At 36.7% G+C, this 7,147-nt stretch overlaps 1 long non-coding RNA gene across 1 annotated transcript; it reads left to right on the top strand.

Annotated features, from left to right (window-relative positions):
• Positions 1-1,007: 1,007 nt before the first annotated feature.
• Positions 1,008-2,107, top strand: LOC135078250 (uncharacterized). The gene is made up of 2 exons (XR_010258584.1): positions 1,008-1,258; positions 1,479-2,107. It is a non-coding gene; the product is annotated as an uncharacterized LOC135078250 (long non-coding RNA).
• Positions 2,108-7,147: the final 5,040 nt, after the last annotated feature.

The following is a 7,147-nucleotide window of genomic DNA, read 5'->3' as shown; positions in this document are numbered from 1 at the left end:
AAACAGGGCTCTATTGATAAATGTCTATGTTGTGCAAATTGCATACTTATAATAACACCAATGTCTGGCATGCAGCTATTGGTGAGCCTGACCATTTTTAAATGTTATCAGCCAATTGGCTGCATTTTCTTCTATTTTTATAAGGCAACAAATTATGGAATTTCATGTTGTAGTAGTATTTCAAACAGGCGCTAAAGCCTTATCAAATAGGATCTGTAAACCACTAAATTATTAATTCAAACTGCATTTATTTCAAATGTAGGCTATCATGTAATGCACTTTTAATACCAGGGCATTATATTCCCACATCTCTCGATTGCACGATAAGTACTAATTCTCGTAGCTTCCCATTGTTTCCTGGCTTTGTCCGTTTTTTCTGAACCGTGGTTAAACGCCGGCGCATTGACGACGGAGACGTGTAATTTTTAACGGAGAACTTCCTCGCTTTTGGTACAGACAAAACAAACGAGCCAGTTGTAATCATAAATATGATTAAAAAAGCGTTGCCCAAAGTTTTACAGCTAAAACAAATAAGCCAGATTGATAACATTTGAATGAAACAAACTAAAACTACAAAACGAAATCAGAAAAGACTGAAATTTCTGACAACTGTATATTGTTTTAAACTTTCATGGTCACTATCATAATTATTATTATTGACGGGATTGCTACCGTAGAGTTTACGATATTTCGGCACTGTTGCAAGCCGAAATATCGGAAACTCAAAATTAATTTTTCTGACAACTGATTGCTGGAGCTATAGGATATAACTATCGTATATTATATTGTCTCATCTTCTGACCCTTAAAGAAACAAATGCTACTTTCAGAAGCTCTATCACCCTAGAGCTGTCTCCTGAAACTTACAACTTACAATATTTTTTATGCAGAACAAGGCAGGTTTTTGACCGCAATCGCACCTCATTAAGTGAGATGCAGTCTAGGATGGTATATTCTGCCCTGTAAGTGCCTCTTTACTCTCGCCTTGAAAAGGCCTGAAACCTGTAGAGTCATTCGGGGTAACAGCACGCGGTGGGTAAAAGTACGCGGTGGTCGGATCTCCGACAGGGGTGGGGGAGCCGAGGTCTGTGTTTGTAAAATAGAGTGGCGCTACTGTCGCCGTTTAGGAGCCACGCGCCGCGCCGACGCAATCTAAGTACTGGTCGCGACACGTCGCCGAATACTTGTAGCACGCTTATTTCGTTTAATTTTTATGCCACGGAAAAGTGTGCTGTAGTTAAATGGATAGCTCTGTGCCAGTAAGTATACTATATTTCTATTGTTCATTTAATGTAGTTTTGATCTAAGTTTATCATATTCGTAAAAAGTATTTAACGTGTGTGTTGTGACTGATTATTTGGTATATTTGCCGATTGGGGTAAGAGTACGAGATTAATAGTACGCACGCGTACGTTTACCCCCGTTGCGTACTTATACCCCAAATGAAATAAAAATATCAAAAATTGTTCAATCTTTCAGAATACCTACACCAAAATGCCGAGAAATTACATAAGGAAGGCCCCTCAGCGGACCCTCATCTCATCTCAGATGACCAAATAATGAAGGCCAATTATTTTGATCTCAAAGTGTGACTATTGCCAATATAAATAATTTAAGACAAGATTCACATTATAATAGATACAGGGTGGAATTTTGTAATGCCACCTGGAGGGAAAGTACTCTTAGTAATGTAGAGGAATCGAACCAACTAAAATTTGTTAAAAATTACACCCTGTATTTTTATTGCATCGATCGTTAGGGTTAAGTTTATGGATGAAATCTCTCTAACAAGCTTGCTTAAATTAAATGAAAGGAAAACCATGAAATCTTAAATTATTTTAATTATTTACAAAAAATTGTATGGTATGATAGTGAATTTTCGTAAAATTTTCAAAATTCTTTGAATGGAGTTGTCTTTGTTTTCAAAAATTAAGGAAAGTTTTATTTGAGTAAAATTTTCTATCTACAATATTAAGAGTACTTTCCCTCCAGGTGGCATTATAAAATTCCACCCTGTTTAATACAAAGAGTTCTTATTTTTTTTAATGTTAAAGTTCTTAAAATGTTATTTACAAGATTAAATAAATATTGATTATTGCCAATCTTAATTGTATTCTCTTAGAAATCTGAATGCGTACGTTTACCCCGCGTGCGAAACTTTACCCTAAGACTTGCGTAATTTTACCCACACATCGGGTCAAGAGTACGCATCGGAAAAGTTTTCAGTTAAGCCTATGTAGGGCTAAAACTAATTAATCTTGATGGAAATTTTTCTTAAATAGTGAAAATTTATTAAATATTCTACAGATTTAATATCATAACATGCCAATTATACAATTCTTTATAGGTCTGGGAGGCCATCAAAAAAAAAGTGCGTGCTCTTGACCCGAATGACTCTAAGTGCTCGGGAAAGACAGCAGCAGGCAGCGCATCCAGTACCTAGCTTTTAGAAGGCATTTTTAAAAAATCTAAATATTTGCCTAATTTTGCGTCTTGGTGAATGACATAATAAAAAATGCAGCCTGTCTGTTACATTTTTGCTGTGGAATGTATTTTTTATCTGACAACACACTCGCGTATGCTTTGCATAATTAGTTACAAAGTTGCAGTTTTATAATGGAGCAGCGGAACACCCGCGAGATAATAATGGCCTTTGGACAGCCTTTTAAAGGCCTTTCGTGAGGTACATTTCAATTAGTATGAACATTTGCGGAGCGGTTAGGTCGAAGGGAACTATTTTAATAAAGTGGTTAAAACTGTGTTGTAGCATTTTTTTTTGCCTGAGATACAGGAATTATAATTCTTAGTTCAGGCACGTACGTACTTTTACCTATTATAGTTTAATATTAGCCTATTGTTAAAAACTGTCAATAAGTTATTCAATAAAGAATTTATTTATTTTTATTTATTTATTTTATTTGAATTGCGTAGTAGACGAAGCAGCTTATTGATTGTATACTTTTTATGAGCTGTTAAAACGCGACTTTCATATTATACATTTTTTAAGGAGAAAACGCTACCAATTTGTGAACTCAAATGACTTACAATAAAAAAAGAACTTTTAAAAACCTAACCCTCCTTCTGGCGCAGTCGGGTAAAAACAGATTCTTTAACAAACTGAAAATAGCTCGGTTTTCAGGACTAAAATGGAAGTGTATCTTTAACCCCCGAAAAAGAGGGGTGCTAATTTGACGTGTCTATCTGTTTTTAAAGAAGTTGTGCCTTGGTGTTATTGGTTATTGATGTCAACTACTCAATTAGGGGCCGTTCAAGTATTACGTAAGCAGATTTCTTACCATTTTTTACCCCCCCACCCCCCTTGTCATCAAAAGTAAGCAAAGCACTTACCCCCTCCCCCTATGCTTACGTAAACATTTTTAGTTATAAATGTTTTTTATATTGTCATTTTTAAAATAGGAAAATTCATGAAAATATTAGGTTTAACTGATACACATAGAGTAAGGGACAAAAAATATAATCAGAAATAAAGAACATAACAAACATAATTGCATCAATATGCATCAACATAAACACAAATGATAACTTTCAATGCTTACAATACGTTTAGTATCCAAACAAAACACGCGCGCGGGAGGCCGGCCTCGCGTACCTATAATAATATGCGGACTACGACTGTCAAATTTCAATGGGCAGTGTCGGCACGAGAGTTAACTATTAGACAAGTGAATAGCGCAAGGTAATTCCCCTAATATGCGGTAATTCCCCTAATCAGTTCTCAAAGCGAGTGCCTACGCATATGTATTATTTGCGGGAATCCCCGAAAAAACGTAAATAACTAATGATGACGTAATCATCATCTAGACCCCCCCTACCCCCCATGTCATCCAAAATAAGCAAAATAGAGAGCCCCCCACCCCCCCTTGGTGCTAACGTAATACTTGAACGGCCCCTTAGAGGGTTGGTATTTAATTTTCCGGAACGAATCACCGATTTTTTTAAAGTGCCATCCAACCGGTTTGTATTTGAAACAAGTAAAAATGCCTCTAAACCTGCAAACTTGTTTGCAGCCCGCATGCGATGCTGGCCGTTCGATGCTGCGCTCCAGAAAAAATATATTCACCTTTTTTGAATTCGGAATTCGGTTTGTTTTCCGCGCGACATCGCCGACAAGGGATCGCGCCATGTGCGAGCGCTTTTCGGCCATAACTGAATTATGTGTTAGGGCTGACACACTCTAGTTTGGTTTAAAAGCCTTTTAGCTATTCCACGCATTCACACTACAAGCCCCCTGAAATTATTTTTATTTATTTAAACACATGACAAATTAAAATATTCAATAAAGATATTACAAGAATACGCTGCAGACACAGAATAAGTAATAGTACAGGTACAGAAGGATTACTCCGCAAGACGATTTAAATAAATGCGAGTCTTGCTACGACGCGATACAGTGGAATTCAGCTCGCACAGCACTACGTACCTACAATTTTATTCACCTACAAGTTTTGTCTCTTTCTATCGCGTGCCTCTGAACTCTTCTTACGCTGTTAGGGTTGCTGTCTAGTGAAAAAATAATTAATCTAGGTACTTATTTGTAATGAGGTACGTATGTAGGTAAGTATGCATTCATTATGGAAAACCTTGGGAGAGGCCTTTGTCCAGCAGTGGACGTCATTTGGCTGAAACGAACGAACGAATTCTGAGCAGTAGTCATGGTAGGTTAGGTTCCTATACTATCCTAAGAATTATTGATTACCTACATGGCCAACATACCTTTCAGCATCTTTGGGAAGCGAAAAAAAAAGATAAATCCGGTAGATTTCTTTTCGAATTTTAACACCCGAACGCCGCACAATATTTCTTTCTCTTTATGTCCATTTTTAAATAATACTTCGATCATAGAATTATAATCATACTACAACGCACGCCAGCGTCCTGAGGGGCGCGCGCGTGACACTCGACTGATATAATACCCGCCGGCGGGGCGCTTCGCTGTAGGTAATTATCGGATGTACCGCGCGGAGTGAGCCAGGCCTGCTGCAGATCTAGATTGTAAAATTACAAAATATGTTAAAGCAAGTCGGGTCGGTCAGTAAAGTTCAGTTAAAATTAAATGACGTAAGACAAGTAAGATTTTGAAAATGTATATTTAATTATTTTGTCTGTAATGGTGTTTTGTCAGTGAAAAAATATAGTAGATAGATTTTAATATTATGATTTCGATTGCTGATTTGGCAGTTTTGGCACACTGACAAAGGAACTCGTCTCGCATTGCTACAAAAGTTTTGTTTAAATATATTGCCAACCCTAGCTTTTCCGTTACCATACAATCGGATGACAAGCTTTGCTCCGCGGGTATAAAGTTGAATGTCAAATATACTCAAAAACGAGACATCGAATAGTGGAGGGTTGGTCCCTAGGTCCCTCCGGGCTTCTCTGGACCGATCTGCAAAACATTGGATTCGCTTCAAATATTAATTGATCGAGTTCACGTCGTGTCTACTATCCAATTGTAGGAAATATAACTTCGTTCTCGCTACCCATGACGTACTTGGGTATGTACCATGTAATATTGTATGATCTATAATTTCATGAACATGCAACATGAAAGCCTAACGGCCGAATACTGAAACGCCATTTAAATATTTGACGGCTTCTCAAATAGTTAAGCAGCTCCTAAACTTACATTTCGCATACTCAAAACAATATCTGAGCAGTTCTCAATTTTTAAGCACCTCTCAAATTAAGTTGCACTCAAACGCCACTTAAATGAATTTTCGCATACTGAAACGCCATTCAACGCTAAGCATTACTCAAACAACTGTCAAATCGTCTTAAGCAGCTGTTAAATTTGAGAGTGCTTCGGTCGAATACTGAAACACTACTCAAATCTGTCACTCAGCTGACGGGCTCCTAAATTTAAGTATCCTTCAATTTTAAATGGTATTCTCAAACGCTACTCAACGGATTTGAAGCCGTGATCAGCTAAGCAGCTCTCAAATGTTTACATAATGGCAACATTTACCAAAAAAAGTATGTTTTCATTTACACAAATGATAACTTTACGTCTTTTATCCATTACACGCAGCATCGTTTGGTTATGTATTGTCTTTTATGGAAATATACTCAATCAACTTAACATAGAACAGTTTATTTTTAGTTTCTATTATTTATAAATCTCGTTTTATCATATAAAAATAATAATGCTTGCATTTTTATTTAATTAAAAAAATAATTTTAAATATGATACTTTTTATTGTAGAAATCTATTAAGTGGCGATCGTGGACCGAAACGTAACCACAATTGACATTTATCATTGTTGACTGACAGAGCATCAAATTGACAAATCAACAACTCTTGGAAATGCTGCTATGCGATGTCCCCTTAATCCTCAGAAATAGGCATGTTTATGTAAAGCGATTTCATAGCAGCTATTTTGGTTGTTACTTCGTGCACTATACGATGCACAGTTGGCTGTTAGATGTGGAAGATATCACCTAGTACACGTTCATAACTTCCCGTTGCGTAGAACAGTAGGGTTATAATAAGTATTTGGTCCACTGGTTGTATGGCATTTGGTGAGGGGTTTTAAAGAGCTTCCAAATTATGAATCCAGAAACAACACCGTTTCTTTAGAGACGCGGAACATTCATTATAATAATATTATAATAATATTTTTCAATAGCGTTCAGCCTTATTGCGTTCCTGCGATTAGATCTAGATATTTCCTCGAGGCTCGAAAGAAATGATAACGATGACACACATTATTTACCACTATTTAGGTCGTTTTAGGTATAACAATAGGATTTAAGATACCGCGCAAGCACTCTCAAATTTAACAGCTGCTTAAGACGATTTGACAGTTGTTTGAGTAATGCTTAGCGTTGAATGGCGTTTCAGTATGCGAAAATTCATTTAAGTGGCGTTTGAGTGCAACTTAATTTGAGAGGTGCTTAAAAATTGAGAACTGCTCAGATATTGTCTTGAGTATGCGAAATGTAAGTTTAGGAGCTGCTTAACTTTTTGAGAAGCCGTCAAATATTTAAATGGCGTTTCAGTATTCGGCCGCTTGCGCGGTATCTTAAATCCTATTGTTATACCTAAAACAACCTAAATAGTGGTAAATAATGTGTGTCATCGTTATCATTTCTTTCGAGACTCGAGGAAATACCTAGATCTAATCGCA

Source organism: Ostrinia nubilalis, chromosome 14, assembly GCF_963855985.1.
Source record: "Ostrinia nubilalis chromosome 14, ilOstNubi1.1, whole genome shotgun sequence".
NCBI classification, from domain to species: Eukaryota; Metazoa; Arthropoda; class Insecta; order Lepidoptera; family Crambidae; genus Ostrinia; species Ostrinia nubilalis.
This window is presented reverse-complemented; position numbering and strand designations above follow the sequence as displayed.